At 47.2% G+C, this 18,682-nt stretch overlaps 32 non-coding genes and 4 pseudogenes across 32 annotated transcripts; all 36 read left to right on the forward strand.

Moving 5' to 3' along the window:
* The first annotated feature begins 337 nt into the window (after positions 1–337).
* Positions 338–456, forward strand: LOC117130767. Its single transcript, XR_004454051.1, has one exon. It is a non-coding gene; the product is annotated as a 5S ribosomal RNA (ribosomal RNA).
* Positions 457–833: 377 nt separating this feature from the next.
* Positions 834–952, forward strand: LOC117130768. Its single transcript, XR_004454052.1, has one exon. It is a non-coding gene; the product is annotated as a 5S ribosomal RNA (ribosomal RNA).
* Positions 953–1,328: 376 nt separating this feature from the next.
* On the forward strand, positions 1,329–1,447 carry LOC117130769. Its single transcript, XR_004454053.1, has one exon. It is a non-coding gene; the product is annotated as a 5S ribosomal RNA (ribosomal RNA).
* A 377-nt stretch (positions 1,448–1,824) lies between these two features.
* On the forward strand, positions 1,825–1,943 carry LOC117130770. Its single transcript, XR_004454054.1, has one exon. It is a non-coding gene; the product is annotated as a 5S ribosomal RNA (ribosomal RNA).
* Positions 1,944–2,320: 377 nt separating this feature from the next.
* On the forward strand, positions 2,321–2,439 carry LOC117130791. The gene has a single exon (XR_004454075.1). It is a non-coding gene; the product is annotated as a 5S ribosomal RNA (ribosomal RNA).
* Positions 2,440–2,815: 376 nt separating this feature from the next.
* LOC117130772 lies at positions 2,816–2,934 on the forward strand. Its single transcript, XR_004454056.1, has one exon. It is a non-coding gene; the product is annotated as a 5S ribosomal RNA (ribosomal RNA).
* Positions 2,935–3,313: 379 nt separating this feature from the next.
* On the forward strand, positions 3,314–3,434 carry LOC117130726. The gene has a single exon (XR_004454014.1). It is a non-coding gene; the product is annotated as a 5S ribosomal RNA (ribosomal RNA).
* A 379-nt stretch (positions 3,435–3,813) lies between these two features.
* Positions 3,814–3,932, forward strand: LOC117130773. Its single transcript, XR_004454057.1, has one exon. It is a non-coding gene; the product is annotated as a 5S ribosomal RNA (ribosomal RNA).
* Positions 3,933–4,310: 378 nt separating this feature from the next.
* On the forward strand, positions 4,311–4,429 carry LOC117130785. The gene has a single exon (XR_004454069.1). It is a non-coding gene; the product is annotated as a 5S ribosomal RNA (ribosomal RNA).
* Positions 4,430–4,806: 377 nt separating this feature from the next.
* LOC117130774 lies at positions 4,807–4,925 on the forward strand. Its single transcript, XR_004454058.1, has one exon. It is a non-coding gene; the product is annotated as a 5S ribosomal RNA (ribosomal RNA).
* A 378-nt stretch (positions 4,926–5,303) lies between these two features.
* Positions 5,304–5,421, forward strand: LOC117130730. The gene has a single exon (XR_004454018.1). It is a non-coding gene; the product is annotated as a 5S ribosomal RNA (ribosomal RNA).
* A 377-nt stretch (positions 5,422–5,798) lies between these two features.
* LOC117130775 lies at positions 5,799–5,917 on the forward strand. Its single transcript, XR_004454059.1, has one exon. It is a non-coding gene; the product is annotated as a 5S ribosomal RNA (ribosomal RNA).
* A 378-nt stretch (positions 5,918–6,295) lies between these two features.
* Positions 6,296–6,414, forward strand: LOC117130776. The gene has a single exon (XR_004454060.1). It is a non-coding gene; the product is annotated as a 5S ribosomal RNA (ribosomal RNA).
* A 377-nt stretch (positions 6,415–6,791) lies between these two features.
* LOC117130790 lies at positions 6,792–6,910 on the forward strand. Its single transcript, XR_004454074.1, has one exon. It is a non-coding gene; the product is annotated as a 5S ribosomal RNA (ribosomal RNA).
* A 377-nt stretch (positions 6,911–7,287) lies between these two features.
* LOC117130792 lies at positions 7,288–7,408 on the forward strand. Its single transcript, XR_004454076.1, has one exon. It is a non-coding gene; the product is annotated as a 5S ribosomal RNA (ribosomal RNA).
* A 377-nt stretch (positions 7,409–7,785) lies between these two features.
* LOC117130777 lies at positions 7,786–7,904 on the forward strand. The gene has a single exon (XR_004454061.1). It is a non-coding gene; the product is annotated as a 5S ribosomal RNA (ribosomal RNA).
* A 376-nt stretch (positions 7,905–8,280) lies between these two features.
* Positions 8,281–8,398, forward strand: LOC117130731. Its single transcript, XR_004454019.1, has one exon. It is a non-coding gene; the product is annotated as a 5S ribosomal RNA (ribosomal RNA).
* A 379-nt stretch (positions 8,399–8,777) lies between these two features.
* LOC117130778 lies at positions 8,778–8,896 on the forward strand. Its single transcript, XR_004454062.1, has one exon. It is a non-coding gene; the product is annotated as a 5S ribosomal RNA (ribosomal RNA).
* Positions 8,897–9,270: 374 nt separating this feature from the next.
* LOC117130725 lies at positions 9,271–9,392 on the forward strand. Its single transcript, XR_004454013.1, has one exon. It is a non-coding gene; the product is annotated as a 5S ribosomal RNA (ribosomal RNA).
* Positions 9,393–9,775: 383 nt separating this feature from the next.
* On the forward strand, positions 9,776–9,892 carry LOC117130740. The gene has a single exon (XR_004454028.1). It is a non-coding gene; the product is annotated as a 5S ribosomal RNA (ribosomal RNA).
* A 380-nt stretch (positions 9,893–10,272) lies between these two features.
* LOC117130779 lies at positions 10,273–10,391 on the forward strand. Its single transcript, XR_004454063.1, has one exon. It is a non-coding gene; the product is annotated as a 5S ribosomal RNA (ribosomal RNA).
* Positions 10,392–10,768: 377 nt separating this feature from the next.
* LOC117130795 lies at positions 10,769–10,887 on the forward strand. Its single transcript, XR_004454079.1, has one exon. It is a non-coding gene; the product is annotated as a 5S ribosomal RNA (ribosomal RNA).
* A 387-nt stretch (positions 10,888–11,274) lies between these two features.
* Positions 11,275–11,391, forward strand: LOC117130744. Its single transcript, XR_004454032.1, has one exon. It is a non-coding gene; the product is annotated as a 5S ribosomal RNA (ribosomal RNA).
* A 373-nt stretch (positions 11,392–11,764) lies between these two features.
* Positions 11,765–11,883, forward strand: LOC117130741. Its single transcript, XR_004454029.1, has one exon. It is a non-coding gene; the product is annotated as a 5S ribosomal RNA (ribosomal RNA).
* Positions 11,884–12,262: 379 nt separating this feature from the next.
* LOC117130727 lies at positions 12,263–12,383 on the forward strand. The gene has a single exon (XR_004454015.1). It is a non-coding gene; the product is annotated as a 5S ribosomal RNA (ribosomal RNA).
* Positions 12,384–12,758: 375 nt separating this feature from the next.
* LOC117130734 lies at positions 12,759–12,877 on the forward strand. Its single transcript, XR_004454022.1, has one exon. It is a non-coding gene; the product is annotated as a 5S ribosomal RNA (ribosomal RNA).
* A 373-nt stretch (positions 12,878–13,250) lies between these two features.
* LOC117130780 lies at positions 13,251–13,369 on the forward strand. Its single transcript, XR_004454064.1, has one exon. It is a non-coding gene; the product is annotated as a 5S ribosomal RNA (ribosomal RNA).
* A 386-nt stretch (positions 13,370–13,755) lies between these two features.
* LOC117130796 lies at positions 13,756–13,874 on the forward strand. Its single transcript, XR_004454080.1, has one exon. It is a non-coding gene; the product is annotated as a 5S ribosomal RNA (ribosomal RNA).
* A 375-nt stretch (positions 13,875–14,249) lies between these two features.
* On the forward strand, positions 14,250–14,366 carry LOC117130743. Its single transcript, XR_004454031.1, has one exon. It is a non-coding gene; the product is annotated as a 5S ribosomal RNA (ribosomal RNA).
* A 332-nt stretch (positions 14,367–14,698) lies between these two features.
* LOC117130745 lies at positions 14,699–14,816 on the forward strand. Its single transcript, XR_004454033.1, has one exon. It is a non-coding gene; the product is annotated as a 5S ribosomal RNA (ribosomal RNA).
* A 386-nt stretch (positions 14,817–15,202) lies between these two features.
* LOC117130747 lies at positions 15,203–15,320 on the forward strand. The gene has a single exon (XR_004454035.1). It is a non-coding gene; the product is annotated as a 5S ribosomal RNA (ribosomal RNA).
* An 890-nt stretch (positions 15,321–16,210) lies between these two features.
* Positions 16,211–16,328, forward strand: LOC117130751 (annotated as a pseudogene).
* A 379-nt stretch (positions 16,329–16,707) lies between these two features.
* LOC117130748 lies at positions 16,708–16,829 on the forward strand (annotated as a pseudogene).
* A 378-nt stretch (positions 16,830–17,207) lies between these two features.
* On the forward strand, positions 17,208–17,325 carry LOC117130746. The gene has a single exon (XR_004454034.1). It is a non-coding gene; the product is annotated as a 5S ribosomal RNA (ribosomal RNA).
* A 381-nt stretch (positions 17,326–17,706) lies between these two features.
* Positions 17,707–17,828, forward strand: LOC117130749 (annotated as a pseudogene).
* A 376-nt stretch (positions 17,829–18,204) lies between these two features.
* LOC117130752 lies at positions 18,205–18,324 on the forward strand (annotated as a pseudogene).
* The last annotated feature ends 358 nt before the right edge of the window (positions 18,325–18,682 follow it).

Raw genomic sequence — 18,682 nt, forward strand, 5'->3', positions numbered from 1 at the left:
ACTTGAAAACCTCATAACTTTTGAACCGTGAGGAACTACGTCGCCCATAGCACCATTTCGGAGAGCCCCAGAAACCATAATGGGCGGTGAATAGGGGGCGCAATTTTTCGGGCTCAAATTCAGCCGTTTTGACCCTCAAACGGGCTGCGGAAAGTTATGGCACGTAAAAAAGATCGAAAGCGGATTCTCAAGGTGTTTTTGATGCTTTCTTAACGCCGTTAACCTCGATGCACTTTTTCGCTCGAAACAAAACGGCAAGAAAATCATGCGCGCCCCACGGCCTTACACTTGGATTGGCCGCGAAAAGGATATATAGAAACGAGAGTGATGTACTGACGGGTGCGATCATACCAGCACTAATGCACCGGATCCCATCAGAACTCCGCAGTTAAGCGTGCTTGGGCGAGAGTAGTACTAGGATGGGTGACCTCCCGGGAAGTCCTCGTGTTGCACCCCTTTTTTTTTTTAATTTTTTTTTAGCCTAAAACGAGTCTAAACTTGAAAACCTCATAACTTTTGAACCGTGAGGAACTACGTCGCCCATAGCACCATTTCGGAGAGCCCCAGAAACCATAATGGGCGGTGAATAGGGGGCGCAATTTTTCGGGCTCAAATTCAGCCGTTTTGACCCTCAAACGGGCTGCGGAAAGTTATGGCACGTAAAAAAGATCGAAAGCGGATTCTCAAGGTGTTTTTGATGCTTTCTTAACGCCGTTAACCTCGATGCACTTTTTCGCTCGAAACAAAACGGCAAGAAAATCATGCGCGCCCCACGGCCTTACACTTGGATTGGCCGCGAAAAGGATATATAGAAACGAGAGTGATGTACTGACGGGTGCGATCATACCAGCACTAATGCACCGGATCCCATCAGAACTCCGCAGTTAAGCGTGCTTGGGCGAGAGTAGTACTAGGATGGGTGACCTCCCGGGAAGTCCTCGTGTTGCACCCCTTTTTATTTTTTAATTTTTTTTTAGCCTAAAACGAGTCTAAACTTGAAAACCTCATAACTTTTGAACCGTGAGGAACTACGTCGCCCATAGCACCATTTCGGAAGCCCAGAAACCATAATGGGCGGTGAATAGGGGGCGCAATTTTTCGGGCTCAAATTCAGCCGTTTTGACCCTCAAACGGGCTGCGGAAAGTTATGGCACGTAAAAAAGATCGAAAGCGGATTCTCAAGGTGTTTTTGATGCTTTCTTAACGCCGTTAACCTCGATGCACTTTTTCGCTCGAAACAAAACGGCAAGAAAATCATGCGCGCCCCACGGCCTTACACTTGGATTGGCCGCGAAAAGGATATATAGAAACGAGAGTGATGTACTGACGGGTGCGATCATACCAGCACTAATGCACCGGATCCCATCAGAACTCCGCAGTTAAGCGTGCTTGGGCGAGAGTAGTACTAGGATGGGTGACCTCCCGGGAAGTCCTCGTGTTGCACCCCTTTTTATTTTTTAATTTTTTTTTAGCCTAAAACGAGTCTAAACTTGAAAACCTCATAACTTTTGAACCGTGAGGAACTACGTCGCCCATAGCACCATTTCGGAAGCCCCAGAAACCATAATGGGCGGTGAATAGGGGGCGCAATTTTTCGGGCTCAAATTCAGCCGTTTTGACCCTCAAACGGGCTGCGGAAAGTTATGGCACGTAAAAAAGATCGAAAGCGGATTCTCAAGGTTGTTTTGATGCTTTCTTAACGCCGTTAACCTCGATGCACTTTTTCGCTCGAAACAAAACGGCAAGAAAATCATGCGCGCCCCACGGCCTTACACTTGGATTGGCCGCGAAAAGGATATATAGAAACGAGAGTGATGTACTGACGGGTGCGATCATACCAGCACTAATGCACCGGATCCCATCAGAACTCCGCAGTTAAGCGTGCTTGGGCGAGAGTAGTACTAGGATGGGTGACCTCCCGGGAAGTCCTCGTGTTGCACCCCTTTTTATTTTTTAATTTTTTTTTAGCCTAAAACGAGTCTAAACTTGAAAACCTCATAACTTTTGAACCGTGAGGAACTACGTCGCCCATAGCACCATTTCGGAAGCCCCAGAAACCATAATGGGCGGTGAATAGGGGGCGCAATTTTTCGGGCTCAAATTCAGCCGTTTTGACCCTCAAACGGGCTGCGGAAAGTTATGGCACGTAAAAAAGATCGAAAGCGGATTCTCAAGGTGTTTTTGATGCTTTCTTAACGCCGTTAACCTCGATGCACTTTTTCGCTCGAAACAAAACGGCAAGAAAATCATGCGCGCCCCACGGCCTTACACTTGGATTGGCCGCGAAAAGGATATATAGAAACGAGAGTGATGTACTGACGGGTGCGATCATACCAGCACTAATGCACCGGATCCCATCAGAACTCCGCAGTTAAGCGTGCTTGGGCGAGAGTAGTACTAGGATGGGTGACCTCCCGGGAAGTCCTCGTGTTGCACACCTTTTTATTTTATAATTTTTTTTAGCCTAAAACGAGTCTAAACATGAAAACCTCATAAATTTTGAACCGTGAGGAACTACGTCGCCCATAGCACCATTGAAAAAGCCCCAGAAACCATAATGGGCGGTGAATAGGGGGCGCAATGTTTCGGGCTGAAATTCAGCCGTTTTGACCCTCAAACGGGCTGCGGAAAGTTATGGCACGTAAAAAAGATCGAAAGCGGATTCTCAAGGTGTTTTTGATGCTTTCTTAACGCCGTTAACCTCGATGCACTTTTTCGCTCGAAACAAAACGGCAAGAAAATCATGCGCGCCCCACGGCCTTACACTTGGATTGGCCGCGAAAAGGATATATAGAAACGAGAGTGATGTACTGACGGGTGCGATCATACCAGCACTAATGCACCGGATCCCATCAGAACTCCGCAGTTAAGCGTGCTTGGGCGAGAGTAGTACTAGGATGGGTGACCTCCCGGGAAGTCCTCGTGTTGCACCCCTTTTTATTTTTTAATTTTTTTTTAGCCTAAAACGAGTCTAAACTTGAAAACCTCATAACTTTTGAACCTTGAGGAACTACGTCGCCCATAGCACCATTTCGGAAAGCCCCATAAAACCATAATGGGCGGTGAATAGGGGGCGCAATTTTTCGGGCTCAAATTCAGCCGTTTTGACCCTCAAACGGGCTGCGGAAAGTTATGGCACGTAAAAAAGATCGAAAGCGGATTTTCAAGGTGTTTTTGATGCTTTCTTAACGCCGTTAACCTCGATGCACTTTTTCGCTCGAAACAAAACGGCAAGAAAATCATGCGCGCCCCACGGCCTTACACTTGGATTGGCCGCGAAAAGGATATATAGAAACGAGAGTGATGTACTGACGGGTGCGATCATACCAGCACTAATGCACCGGATCCCATCAGAACTCCGCAGTTAAGCGTGCTTGGGCGAGAGAGTAGTACTAGGATGGGTGACCTCCCGGGAAGTCCTCGTGTTGCACCCCTTTTTATTTTTTAATTTTTTTTTAGCCTAAAACGAGTCTAAACTTGAAAACCTCATAACTTTTGAACCGTGAGGAACTACGTCGCCCATAGCACCATTTCGGAGAGCCCCAGAAACCATAATGGGCGGTGAATAGGGGGCGCAATTTTTCGGGCTCAAATTCAGCCGTTTTGACCCTCAAACGGGCTGCGGAAAGTTATGGCACGTAAAAAAGATCGAAAGCGGATTCTCAAGGTGTTTTTGATGCTTTCTTAACGCCGTTAACCTCGATGCACTTTTTCGCTCGAAACAAAACGGCAAAAAAAATCATGTGGGCCCCACGGCCTTACACTTGGATTGGCCGCGAAAAGGATATATAGAAACGAGAGTGATGTACTGACGGGTGCGATCATACCAGCACTAATGCACCGGATCCCATCAGAACTCCGCAGTTAAGCGTGCTTGGGCGAGAGTAGTACTAGGATGGGTGACCTCCCGGGAAGTCCTCGTGTTGCACCCCTTTTTATTTTTTAATTTTTTTTTTTGCCTAAAACGAGTCTAAACTTGAAAACCTCATAACTTTTGAACCGTGAGGAACTACGTCGCCCATAGCACCATTTCGGAAAGCCCCAGAAACCATAATGGGCGGTGAATAGGGGGCGCAATTTTTCGGGCTCAAATTCAGCCGTTTTGACCCTCAAACGGGCTGCGGAAAGTTATGGCACGTAAAAAAGATCGAAAGCGGATTCTCAAGGTGTTTTGATGCTTTCTTAACGCCGTTAACCTCGATGCACTTTTTCGCTCGAAACAAAACGGCAAGAAAATCATGCGCGCCCCACGGCCTTACACTTGGATTGGCCGCGAAAAGGATATATAGAAACGAGAGTGATGTACTGACGGGTGCGATCATACCAGCACTAATGCACCGGATCCCATCAGAACTCCGCAGTTAAGCGTGCTTGGGCGAGAGTAGTACTAGGATGGGTGACCTCCCGGGAAGTCCTTGTGTTGCACCCCTTTTAATTTTTTAATTTTTTTTTAGCCTAAAACGAGTCTAAACTTGAAAACCTCATAACTTTTGAACCGTGAGGAACTACGTCGCCCATAGCACCATTTCGGAGAGCCCCAGAAACCATAATGGGCGGTGAATAGGGGCGCAATTTTTCGGGCTCAAATTCAGCCGTTTTGACCCTCAAACGGGCTGCGGAAAGTTATGGCACGTAAAAAAGATCGAAAGCGGATTCTCAAGGTGCTTTTGATGCTTTCTTAACGCCGTTAACCTCGATGCACTTTTTCGCTCGAAACAAAACGGCAAGAAAATCATGCGCGCCCCACGGCCTTACACTTGGATTGGCCGCGAAAAGGATATATAGAAACGAGAGTGATGTACTGACGGGTGCGATCATACCAGCACTAATGCACCGGATCCCATCAGAACTCCGCAGTTAAGCGTGCTTGGGCGAGAGTAGTACTAGGATGGGTGACCTCCCGGGAAGTCCTCGTGTTGCACCCCTTTTATTTTTTAATTTTTTTTTGCCTAAAACGAGTCTAAACTTGAAAACCTCATAACTTTTGAACCGTGAGGAACTACGTCGCCCATAGCACCATTTCGGAGAGCCCCAGAAACCATAATGGGCGGTGAATAGGGGGCGCAATTTTTCGGGCTCAAATTCAGCCGTTTTGACCCTCAAACGGGCTGCGGGGAAAGTTATGGCACGTAAAAAAGATCGAAAGCGGATTCTCAAGGTGCTTTTGATGCTTTCTTAACGCCGTTAACCTCGATGCACTTTTTCGCTCGAAACAAAACGGCAAGAAAATCATGCGCGCCCCACGGCCTTACACTTGGATTGGCCGCGAAAAGGATATATAGAAACGAGAGTGATGTACTGACGGGTGCGATCATACCAGCACTAATGCACCGGATCCCATCAGAACTCCGCAGTAAGCGTGCTTGGGCGAGAGTAGTACTAGGATGGGTGACCTCCCGGGAAGTCCTCGTGTTGCACCCCTTTTTATTTTTTAATTTTTTTTTAGCCTAAAACGAGTCTAAACTTGAAAACCTCATAACTTTTGAACCGTGAGGAACTACGTCGCCCATAGCACCATTTCGGAAAGCCCCAGAAACCATAATGGGCGGTGAATAGGGGGCGCAATTTTTCGGGCTCAAATTCAGCCGTTTTGACCCTCAGACGGGCTGCGGAAAGTTATGGCACGTAAAAAAGATCGAAAGCGGATTCTCAAGTGTTTTGTGTGCTTTCTTAACGCCGTTAACCTCGATGCACTTTTTCGCTCGAAACAAAACGGCAAGAAAATCATGCGCGCCCCACGGCCTTACACTTGGATTGGCCGCGAAAAGGATATATAGAAACGAGAGTGATGTACTGACGGGTGCGATCATACCAGCACTAATGCACCGGATCCCATCAGAACTCCGCAGTTAAGCGTGCTTGGGCGAGAGTAGTACTAGGATGGGTGACCTCCCGGGAAGTCCTCGTGTTGCACCCCTTTTTTTTTTTAATTTTTTTTTAGCCTAAAACGAGTCTAAACTTGAAAACCTCATAACTTTTGAACCGTGAGGAACTACGTCGCCCATAGCACCATTTCGGAAAGCCCCAGAAACCATAATGGGCGGTGAATAGGGGGCGCAATTTTTCGGGCTCAAATTCAGCCGTTTTGACCCTCAAACGGGCTGCGGAAAGTTATGGCACGTAAAAAAGATCGAACTATGGATTCTGAAGGTGTTTTTGATGCTTTCTTAACGCCGTTAACCTCGATGCACTTTTTCGCTCGAAACAAAACGGCAAGAAAATCATGCGCGCCCCACGGCCTTACACTTGGATTGGCCGCGAAAAGGATATATAGAAACAAGAGTGATGTACTGTCGGGTGCGATCATACCAGCACTAATGCACCGGATCCCATCAGAACTCCGCAGTTAAGCGTGCTTGGGCGAGAGTAGTACTAGGATGGGTGACCTCCCGGGAAGTCCTCGTGTTGCACCCCTTTTTTTTTTTAATTTTTTTTTGCCTAAAACGAGTCTAAACTGAAAACCCATAACTTTTGAACCGTGAGGAACTACGTCGCCCATAGCACCATTTCGGAAGAGCCCCAGAAACCATAATGGGCGGTGAATAGGGGGCGCAATTTTTCGGGCTCAAATTCAGCCGTTTTGACCCTCAAACGGGCTGCGGAAAGTTATGGCACGTAAAAAAGATCGAAAGCGGATTCTCAAGGTGTTTTTGATGCTTTCTTAACGCCGTTAACCTCGATGCACTTTTTTTCGCTCGAAACAAAACGGCAAGAAAATCATGCGCGCCCCACGGCCTTACACTTGGATTGGCCGCGAAAAGGATATATAGAAACGAGAGTGATGTACTGACGGGTGCGATCATACCAGCACTAATGCACCGGATCCCATCAGAACTCCGCAGTCAAGCGTGCTTGGGCGAGAGTAGTACTAGGATGGGTGACCTCCCGGGAAGTCCTCGTGTTGCACCCCTTTTTATTTTTTTAATTTTTTTTTAGCCTAAAACGAGTCTAAACTTGAAAACCTCATAACTTTTGAACCGTGAGGAACTACGTCGCCCATAGCACCATTTCGGAGAGCCCCAGAAACCATAATGGGCGGTGAATAGGGGGCGCAATTTTTCGGGCTCAAATTCAGCCGTTTTGACCCTCAAACGGGCTGCGGAAAGTTATGGCACGTAAAAAAGATCGAAAGCGGATTCTCAAGTGTTTTTGATGCTTTCTTAACGCCGTTAACCTCGATGCACTTTTTCGCTCGAAACAAAACGGCAAGAAAATCATGCGCGCCCCACGGCCTTACACTTGGATTGGCGCGAAAAGGATATATAGAAACGAGAGTGATGTACTGACGGGTGCGATCATACCAGCACTAATGCACCGGATCCCATCAGAACTCCGCAGTTAAGCGTGCTTGGGCGAGAGTAGTACTAGGATGGGTGACCTCCCGGGAAGTCCTCGTGTGTTGCACCCCTTTTTATTTTTAATTTTTTTTAGCCTAAAACGAGTCTAAACTTGAAAACCTCATAACTTTTGAACCGTGAGGAACTACGTCGCCCATAGCACCATTTCGGAAAGCCCCAGAAACCATAATGGGCGGTGAATAGGGGGCGCAATTTTTCGGGCTCAAATTCAGCCGTTTTGACCCTCAAACGGGCTGCGGAAAGTTATGGCACGTAAAAAAGATCGAAAGCGGATTCTCAAGGTGTTTTTGATGCTTTCTTAACGCCGTTAACCTCGATGCACTTTTTCGCTCGAAACAAAACGGCAAGAAAATCATGCGCGCCCACGGCCTTACACTTGGATTGGCCGCGAAAAGGATATATAGAAAGAAACGAGTGATGTACTGACGGGTGCGATCATACCAGCACTAATGCACCGGATCCCATCAGAACTCCGCAGTTAAGCGTGCTTGGGCGAGAGTAGTACTAGGATGGGTGACCTCCCGGGAAGTCCTCGTGTTGCACCCCTTTTTATTTTTTAATTTTTTTTTAGCCTAAACGAGTCTAAACTTGAAAACCTCATAACTTTTGAACCGTGAGGAACTACGTCGCCCATAGCACCATTTCGGAAAGCCCCAGAAACCATAATGGGCGGGTGAATAGGGGGCGCAATTTTTCGGGCTCAAATTCAGCCGTTTTGACCCTCAAACGGGCTGCGGAAAGTTATGGCACGTAAAAAAGATCGAAAGCGGATTCTCAAGGTGTTTTGATGCTTTCTTAACGCCGTTAACCTCGATGCACTTTTTCGCTCGAAACAAACGGCAAGAAAATCATGCGCGCCCCACGGCCTTACACTTGGATTGGCCGCGAAAAGGATATATAGAAACGAGAGTGATGTACTGACGGGTGCGATCATACCAGCACTAATGCACCGGATCCATCAGAACTCCGCAGTTAAGCGTGCTTGGGCGAGAGTAGTACTAGGATGGGTGACCTCCCGGGAAGTCCTCGTGTTGCACCCCTTTTTATTTTTTAATTTTTTTTTAGCCTAAAACGAGTCTAAACTTGAAAACCCCATAACTTTTGAACCGTGAGGAACTACGTCGCCCATAGCACCATTTCGGAAAGCCCCAGAAACCATAATGGGCGGTGAATAGGGGGCGCAATTTTTCGGGCTCAAATTCAGCCGTTTTGACCCTCAAACGGGCTGCGGAAAGTTATGGCAGAAAAAAAAAGACCGAAAGCGGATTTTCAAGGTGTTTTTGATGCTTTCTTAACGCCGTTAACCTCGATGCACTTTTTCGCTCGAAACAAAACGGCAAGAAAATCATGCGCGCCCCACGGCCTTACACTTGGATTGGCCGCGAAAAGGATATATAGAAACGAGAGTGATGTACTGTCGGGTGCGATCATACCAGCACTAATGCACCGGATCCCATCAGAACTCCGCAGTTAAGCGTGCTTGGGCGAGAGTAGTACTAGGATGGGTGACCTCCCGGGAAGTCCTCGTGTTGCACCCCTTTTTATTTTTTAATTTTTTTAGCCTAAAACGAGTCTAAACTTGAAAACCTCATAACTTTTGAACCGTGAGGAACTACGTCGCCCATAGCACCATTTCGGAAAGCCCCAGAAACCATAATGGGCGGTGAATAGGGGGCGCAATTTTCGGGCTCAAATTCAGCCGTTTTGACCCTCAAACGGGCTGCGGAAAGTTATGGCACGTAAAAAAGATCGAAAGCGGATTCTCAAGGTGTTTTTAATGCTTTCTTAACGCCGTTAACCTCGATGCACTTTTTCGCTCGAAACAAAACGGCAAGAAATCATGCGCGCCCCACGGCCTTACACTTGGATTGGCCGCGAAAAGGATATATAGAAACGAGAGTGATGTACTGACGGGTGCGATCATACCAGCACTAATGCACCGGATCCCATCAGAACTCCGCAGTTAAGCGTGCTTGGGCGAGAGTAGTAGTACTAGGATGGGTGACCTCCCGGGAAGTCCTCGTGTTGCACCCCTTTTATTTTTTAATTTTTTTTTGCCTAAAACGAGTCTAAACTTGAAAAACCTCATAACTTTTGAACCGTGAGGAACTACGTCGCCCATAGCACCATTTCGGAAAGCCCCAGAAACCATAATGGGCGGTGAGGTGAATAGGGGGCGCAATTTTTCGGGCTCAAATTCAGCCGTTTGACCCTCAAACGGGCTGCGGGCGGAAAGTTATGGCACGTAAAAAAGATCGAAAGCGGATTCTCAAGGTGTTTTTGATGCTTTCTAACGCCGTTAACCTCGATGCACTTTTTCGCTCGAAACAAAACGGCAAGAAAATCATGCGGCCCCACGGCCTTACACTTGGATTGGCCGCGAAAAGGATATATAGAAACGAGAGTGATGTACTGACGGGTGCGATCATACCAGCACTAATGCACGGATCCCATCAGAACTCCGCAGTTAAGCGTGCTTGGGCGAGAGTAGTACTAGGATGGGGACCTCCCGGGAAGTCCTCGTGTTGCACCCCTTTTTATTTTTTAATTTTTTTTTAGCCTAAAACGAGTCTAAACTTGAAAACCTCATAACTTTTGAACCGTGAGGAACTACGTCGCCCATAGCACCATTTCGGAAAGCCCCAGAAACCATAATGGCGGGTGATGAAGGGGCGCAATTTTCGGGCTCAAATTCAGCCGTTTTGACCCTCAAACGGGCTGCGGAAAGTTATGGCACGTAAAAAAGATCGAAAGCGGATTCTCAAGGTGTTTTTGATGCTTTCTTAACGCCGTTAACCTCGATGCACTTTTTCGCTCGAAACAAAACGGCAAGAAAATCATGCGCGCCCCCACGGCCTTACACTTGGATTGGCCGCGCGAAAAGGATATATAGAAACGAGAGTGATGTACTGTCGGGTGCGATCATACCAGCACTAATGCACCGGATCCCATCAGAACTCCGCAGTTAAGCGTGCTTGGGCGAGAGTAGTACTAGGATGGGTGACCTCCCGGGAAGTCCTCGTGTTGCACCCCTTTTTATTTTTTAATTTTTTTTAGCCTAAAACGAGTATAAACTTGAAAACCTGAAACTTTTGAACCGTGAGGAACTACGTCGCCCATAGCACCATTTCGGAGAGCCCCAGAAACCATAATGGGCGGTGAATAGGGGGCGCAATTTTTCGGGCTCAAATTCAGCCGTTTTGACCCTCAAACGGGCTGCGGAAAGTTATGGCACGTAAAAAAGATCGAAAGCGGATTCTCAAGGTGTTTTTGATGCTTTCTTAACGCCGTTAACCTCGATGCACTTTTTCGCTCGAAACAAAACGGCAAAAAAAATCATGTGGGCCCCACGGCCTTACACTTGGATTGGCCGGGGAAAGGATATATAGAAACGAGAGTGATGTACTGACGGGTGCGATCATACCAGCACTAATGCACCGGATCCCATCAGAACTCCGCAGTGAAGCGTGCTTGGGCGAGAGTAGTATTAGGATGGGTGACCTCCCGGGAAGTCCTCGTGTTGCACCCCTTTTTATTTTATAATTTTTTTTTAGCCTAAAACGAGTCTAAACTTGAAAACCTCATAACTTTTGAACCGTGAGGAACTACGTCGCCCATAGCACCATTTCGGAAAGCCCCAGAAACCATAATGGTGGTGCGGTGAATAGGGGGCAATCGCAATTTTTCGGGCTCAAATTCAGCCGTTTTGACCCTCAAACGGGCTGCGGAAAGTTATGGCACGTAAAAAAGATCGAAAGCGGATTCTCAAGGTGTTTTTGATGCTTTCTTAACGCCGTTAACCTCGATGCACTTTTTCGCTCGAAACAAAACGGCAAGAAAATCATGCGCGCCCCCACGGCCTTACACTTGGATTGGCCGCGAAAAGGATATATAGAAACGAGAGTGATGTACTGACGGGTGCGATCATACCAGCACTAATGCACCGGATCCCATCAGAACTCAGCAGTTAAGCGTGCTTGGGCGAGAGTAGTACTAGGATGGGTGACCTCCCGGGAAGTCCTGTGTGCACCCCTTTTATTTTTTAATTTTTTTTTAGCCTAAAACGAGTCTAAACTTGAAAACCTCATAACTTTTGAACCGTGAGGAACTACGTCGCCCATAGCACCATTTCGGAAAGCCCCAGAAACCATAATGGGGTGAATAGGGGGCGCAATTTTCGGGCTCAAATTCAGCCGTTTTGACCCTCAAACGGGCTGCGGAAAGTTATGGCACGTAAAAAGATCGAAAGCGGATTCTCAAGGTGTTTTTGATGCTTTCTTAACGCCGTTAACCTCGATGCACTTTTCGCTCGAAACAAAACGGCAAGAAAAATCATGCGCGCCCCACGGCCTTACACTTGGATTGGCCGCGAAAAGGATATATAGAAACGAGAGTGATGTACTGACGGGTGCGATCATACCAGCACTAATGCACGGATCCCATCAGAACTCCGCAGTGAAAGCGTGCTTGGGCGAGAGTAGTACTAGGATGGGTGACCTCCCGGGAAGTCCTCGTGTTGCACCCCTTTTTATTTTTAAATTTTTTTTTAGCCTAAAACGAGTCTAAACTTGAAAACCTCATAACTTTTGAACCGTGAGGAACTACGTCGCCCATAGCACCATTTCCGGAGAGCCCCAGAAACCATAATGGGCGGTGAATAGGGGGCGCAATTTTTCGGGCTCAAATTCAGCCGTTTTGACCCTCAAACGGGCTGCGGAAAGTTATGGCACGTAAAAAAGATCGAAAGCGGATTCTCAAGGTGTTTTGATGCTTTCTTAACGCCGTTAACCTCGATGCACTTTTTCGCTTCGAAACAAAACGGCAAGAAAATCATGCGCGCCCCACGGCCTTACACTTGGATTGGCCGCGAAAAGGATATATAGAAACGAGAGTGATGTACTGACGGGTGCGATCATATACCAGCACTAATGCACCGGATCCCATCAGAACTCCGCAGTTAAGCGTGCTTGGGCGAGAGTAGTACTAGGATGGGTGACCTCCCGGGAAGTCCTCGTGTTGCACCCCTTTTATTTTTTAATTTTTTTTTGCCTAAAACGAGTCTAAACTTGAAAACCTCATAACTTTTGAACCGTGAGGAACTACGTCGCCCATAGCACCATTTCGGAGAAGCCCCAGAAACCATAATGGGCGGTGAATAGGGGGCGCAATTTTTCGGGCTCAATTCAGCCGTTTTGACCCTCAAACGGGCTGCGGAAAGTTATGGCACGTAAAAAAAGATCGAAAGCGGATTCTCAAGGTGTTTTTGATGCTTTCTTAACGCCGTAACCTCGATGCACTTTTTCGCTCGAACAAAACGGCAAGAAAATCATGCGCGCCCCACGGCCTTACACTTGGATTGGCCGCGAAAAGGATATATAGAAACGAGAGTGATGTACTGACGGGTGCGATCATACCAGCACTAATGTACCGGATCCCATCAGAACTCCGCAGTTAAGCGCGCTTGGGCGAGAGTAGTATTAGGATGGGTGACCTCCCGGGAAGTCTTCGTGTTGCACCCCTTTTTATTTTATAATTTTTTTAGCCTAAAACGAGTCTAAACTTGAAAACCTCATAAATTTTGAACCGTGAGGAACTACGTCGCCCATAGCACCATTTCGGAAAGTCCCAGAAACCATAATGGGCGGTGAATAGGGGGCGCAATTTTTCGGGCTGAAATTCAGCCGTTTTGACCCTCAAACGGGCTGCGGAAAGTTATGGCACGTAAAAAGATCGAAAGCGGATTCTCAATGGTTTTTGATGCTTTCTTAACGCCGTTAACCTCGATGCACTTTTTCGCTCGAAACAAAACGGCAAGAAAATCATGCGCCCCCACGGCCTTACACTTGGATTGGCCGCGAAAAGGATATATAGAAACGAGAGTGATGTACTGACGGGTGCGATCATACCAGCACTAATGCACCGGATCCCATCAGAACTCCGCAGTTAAGCGTGCTTGGGCGAGAGTAGTACTAGGATGGGTGACCTCCCGGGAAGTCCTCGTGTTGCACCCCTTTTTATTTTTTAATTTTTTTTTGCCTAAAACGAGTCTAAAACTTGAAAACCTCATAACTTTTGAACCGTGAGGAACTACGTCGCCCATAAGCACCATTTCGGAAAGCCCCAGAAACCATAATGGCGGGAATGCGGTGAATAGGGGGCGCAATTTTTCGGGCTCAAATTCAGCCGTTTTGACCCTCAGACGGGCTGCGGAAAGTTATGGCACGTAAAAAAGATCGAAAGCGGATTCTCAAGGTGTTTTTGATGCTTTCTTAACGCCGTTAACCTCGATGCACTTTTTTGCTCGAAACAAAACGGCAAGAAAATCATGCGCGCCCCACGGCCTTACACTTGGATTGGCTGCGAAAAGGATATATAGAAACGAGAGTGATGTACTGTCGGCTGCGATCATACCAGCACTAATGCACCGGATCCCATCAGAACTCCGCAGTGAAGCGTGCTTGGGCGAGAGTAGTACTAGGATGGGTGACCTCCCGGGAAGTCCTCGTGTTGCACCCCTTTTTATTTTTTAATTTTTTTTTAGCCTAAAACGAGTCTAAACTTGAAAACCCATAACTTTTGAACCGTGAGGAACTACGTCGCCCATAGCACATTTCGGAAGCCCCAGAAACCATAATGGGCGGTGAATAGGGGGCGCAATTTTCGGGCTCAAAATTCAGCCGTTTTTGACCCTCAACGGGCTGGCGAAAAGTTATGGCACGTAAAAAAGATCGAAAGCGGATTCTCAAGGTGTTTTTGATGCTTTCTTAACGCCGTTAACTCGATGCACTTTTCGCTCGAAACAAAACGGCAAGAAAAATCATGCGCGCCCCACGGCCTTACACTTGGATTGGCCGCGAAAAGGATATATAGAAACGAGAGTGATGTACTGACGGGTGCGATCATACCAGCACTAATGCACCGGATCCCATCAGAACTCCGCAGTTAAGCGTGCTTGGGCGAGAGTAGTACTAGGATGGGTGACCTCCCGGAAGTCCTCTGTTGCACCCCTTTTTATTTTTTTAATTTTTTTTTAGGCCTAAAACGAGTCTAAACTTGAAAACCCATAACTTTTGAACCGTGAGGAACTACGTCGCCCATAGCACCATTTCGGAAAGCCCCAGAAAACCATAAGGGCGGGTGGTGAATAGGGGGCGCAATTTTTTCGGGCTCAAATTCAGCCGTTTTGACCCTCAAACGGGCTGCGGAAAGTTTATGGCACGTAAAAAAGATCGAAAGCGGATTCTCAAGGTGTTTTGAGCTTTCTTAACGCCGTTAACCTCGATGCACTTTTTCGCTCGAAACAAAACGGCAAGAAAATCATGCGCGCCCCACGGCCTTACACTTGGATCATACCAGCACTAATGCACCGGATCCCATCAGAACTCCGCAGTTAAGCGTGCTTGGGCGAGAGTAGTACTAGGATGGGTGACCCTCCGGGAAGTCCTCGTGTTGCACCCCCTTTTTATTTTTTAATTTTTTTTTAGCCTAAAACGAGTCTAAACTTGAAAAACCTCATAACTTTTGAACCGTGAGGAACTACGTCGCCCATAGCACCATTTCGGAAAGCCCCAGAAACCATAATGGGCGGGTGAATAGGGGGGGCGCAATTTTTCGGGCTCAAATTCAGCCGTTTTGACCCTCAAACGGGCTGCGGAAAGTTATGGCACGTAAAAAAGATCGAAAGATGATTCTCAAGGTGTTTTTTGCTTTCTTTAACGCCGTTAACCTCGATAATTTCGCTTCTCGCTCGAAACAAAACGGCAAGAAAATCATGTGGCGCCCCACGGCCTTACACTTGGATTGGCCGCGAAAAGGATATATAGAAACGAGAGTGATGTACTGACGGGTGCGATCATACCACGCAATGCACCGGATCCCATCAGAACTCCGCAGATTAAGCGTGCTTGGGCGAGAGTAGTACTAGGATGGGTGACCTCCCGGGAAGTCCTCGTGTTGCACCCCTTTTTATTTTTTAATTTTTTTTTAGCCTAAACGAGTCTAAACTTGAAAACCTCATAACTTTTGAACCGTGAGGAACTACGCCCCATAGCACCATTTCGGAAAGCCCCAGAAACCATAATGGGCGGTGAATAGGGGGCGCAATTTTTCGGGCTCAAATTCAGCCGTTTTGACCCTCAAACGGGCTGCGGAAAGTTATGGCACGTAAAAAAGATCGAAAGCGGATTCTCAAGGTGTTTTTGATGCTTTCTTAACGCCGTTAACCTCGATGCACTTTTTCGCTCGAAACAAAACGGCAAGAAAATCATGTGCGCCCCCACGGCCTACACTTGGATTGGGCCGCGAAAAGGATATATAGAAACGAGAGTGATGTACTGACGGGTGCGATCATACACAGCACTAATGCAACCGATATCAGAACTCCACGCAGTTAGCGTGTTGGGCTTGGCGAGAGTAGTACTAGGATGGGTGACCTCCCGGGAAGACTCGTCCTCGTGTTGCCCCCTTTTTATTTTTTATTTTTTTAATTTTTTTTTTACTAAACGAGTCTAAACTTGAAACCTCATAACTTTTGAACCGTGAGGAACTAGACGTCGCCCATAGCACCATTTCGGAAAGCCCCAGAAACACCATAAGGCGGTGAATAGGGGGCGCAATTTTTCGGGCTCAAATTCAGCCGTTTTGACCCTCAAACGGGCTGCGGAAAGTTATGGCACGTAAAAAAGATCGAAAGCGGATTCTCAAGGTGGTTTTTGATGCTTTCTTAACGCCGTTAACCTCGATGCACTTTTTCGCTCGAAACAAAACGGCAAAGAAAATCATGCGGGCCCCCACGGCCTTACACTTGGATTGGCCGCGGAAAGGATATATAGAAACGAGAGTGATGTACTGACGGGTGCGATCATACCAGCACTAATGCAACCAATCCCAGAACTCCGCAGTTAAGAGTGTGCTTGGGCGAGAGTAGTACTAGGATGGGTGACCTCCCGGGAAGTCCTCGTGTTGCACCCCTTTTTTTATTTTATAATTTTTTTTTAGCCTAAAACGAGTCTAAACTTGAAAACCTCATAACTTTTGAACCGTGAGGAATACGTCGCCCATAGCACCATTTCGGAAGCCCCAGAAACCATAATGGGCGGTGGAATAGGGGGCGCAATTTTTCGGGCTCAAATTCAGCCGTTTTGACCCTCAAACGGGCTGCGGAAAGTTATGGCACGTAAAAAAGATCGAAAGCGGATTCTCAAGGTGTTTTTGATGCTTTCTTAACGCCGTTAACCTCGATGCACTTTTTCGCTCGAAACAAAACGGCAAAAAAATCATGTGGGCCCCACGGCCTTACACTTGGATTGGCCGCGAAAAGGATATATAGAAACGAGAGTGATGTACTGACGGGTGCGATCATACCAGCACTAATGCACCGGATCCCATCAGAACTCCGCAGTGAAGCGTGCTTGGGCGAGAGGTAGAGTGTATAGGATGGGTGACCTCCGGGAAGTCCTCGTGTTGCACCCCTTTTTATTTTTTAATTTTTTTTTAGCCTAAACGAGTCTAAACTTGAAAACCTCATAACTTTTGAACCGTGAGGAACTACGTCGCCATAGCACCATTTCGGAAAGCCCCAGAAACCATAATGGGCGGTGAATAGGGGGCGCAATTTTTCGGGCTCAAATTCAGCACGTTTTGACCCTCAAACGGGCTGCGGAAAGTTATGGCACGTAAAAAAGATCGAAAGCGGATTCTCAAGGTTGTTTTTGATGCTTTCTTAACGCCGTTAACCTCGATGCACTTTTTCGCTCGAAACAAAACGGCAAGAAAATCATGCGCGGCCCACGGTTTACACTTGGATTGGCCGCGAAAAGGATATATTTGATGTACTGAGAGTGAGTATGACGGTGCGATATACCAGCACTAATGCACCGGATCCCATCAGAACTCCGCAGTTAAGCGTGCTTTGGGGAGAGTAGTACTAGGATGGGTGACCTCCCGGGAAGTCCTCGTGTTGCACCCTTTTTTATTTTTAATTTTTTTTAGCCTAAAACGAGTCTAAACTTGAAAACCTCATAACTTTTGAACCGTGAGGAACTACGTCGCCCATAGCACCATTCGAAAAGCCCCAGAAACCATAATGGGCGGGGTGATAGGGGGCGCAATTTTTCGGGCTCAAATTCAGCCGTTTTGACCCTCAAACGGGCTGCGGAAAGTTATGGCACGTAAAAAAAAGATCGAAAGCGGATTCTCAGGTGTTTTTGATGCTTTCTTAACGCCGTTAACCTCGATGCACTTTTTCGCTCGAAACAAAACGGGCAAGAAAATCATGCGCGCCCACGGCCTTACACTTGGATTGGCCGCGAAAAGGATATATAGAAACGAGAGTGATGTACTGATGATGTTCTGCGATCATACCAGCACTAATGCACCGGATCACCACAGAAACTCCGCACAGTTAAGCGTGCTTGGGCGAGAGTAGTACTAGGATGGGTGACCTCCCGGGAAGTCCTCGTGTTGCACCCCCCTTTTATTTTTTAATTTTTTTTTAGCCTAAAACGAGTCTAAATGAAAACTTCTAATAACATTTTTGAACCGTGAGGAACTACTGCGCCATAGCACCATTTCGGAAAGCCCCAGAAACCATAATGGGCGGTGAATAGGGGGCGCAATTTTTCGGGCTCAAATTCAGCCGTTTGACCCTCAAACGGGCTGCGGAAAGTTATGGCACGTAAAAAGATCGAAAGCGGATTCTCAAGGTGTTTTGATGCTTTCTTAACGCCGTTAACCTCGATGCACTTTTTCGCTCGAAACAAAACGGCAAGAAAATCATGTGCGCCCCCACGGCCTTACACTTGGATTGGCCGCGAAAAGGATATATAGAACGAGAGTGATGTACTGAAGGTGCGCGCATCACAGCACTAATGCACCGGATCCCATCAGAACTCTCGCAGTTAAGCGTGCTTGGGCGAGAGTAGTACTAGGATGGGTGACCTCCCGGGAAGCTCGGTTGGCACCCCTTTTTATTTTTATAATTTTTTTTTGCTCTAAAACGAGTCTAAAACTTGAAAAACTCATAACTTTTGAACCGTGAGGAACTACGTCGCCCATAGCACCATTTCGGAAAAGCCCAGAAAACCATAATGGGGCGGTGAATAGGGGGCGCAATTTTTCGGGCTCAAATTCAGCCGTTTTGACCCTCAAACGGGCTGCGGAAAGTTATGGCACGTAAAAAAGATCGAAAGCGGATTCTCAAGGTGTTTTTGATGCTTTCTTAACGCCGTTAACCTCGATGCATTTTTCGCTCGAAACAAAACGGCAAGAAAATCATGGCGCGCCCCACGGCCTTACACTTGGATTGGCCGCGAAAAGGATATAGA

This window comes from Brassica rapa, unplaced genomic scaffold, assembly GCF_000309985.2.
Source record: "Brassica rapa cultivar Chiifu-401-42 unplaced genomic scaffold, CAAS_Brap_v3.01 Scaffold0678, whole genome shotgun sequence".
In the NCBI taxonomy this organism is placed as follows: domain Eukaryota; kingdom Viridiplantae; phylum Streptophyta; class Magnoliopsida; order Brassicales; family Brassicaceae; genus Brassica; species Brassica rapa.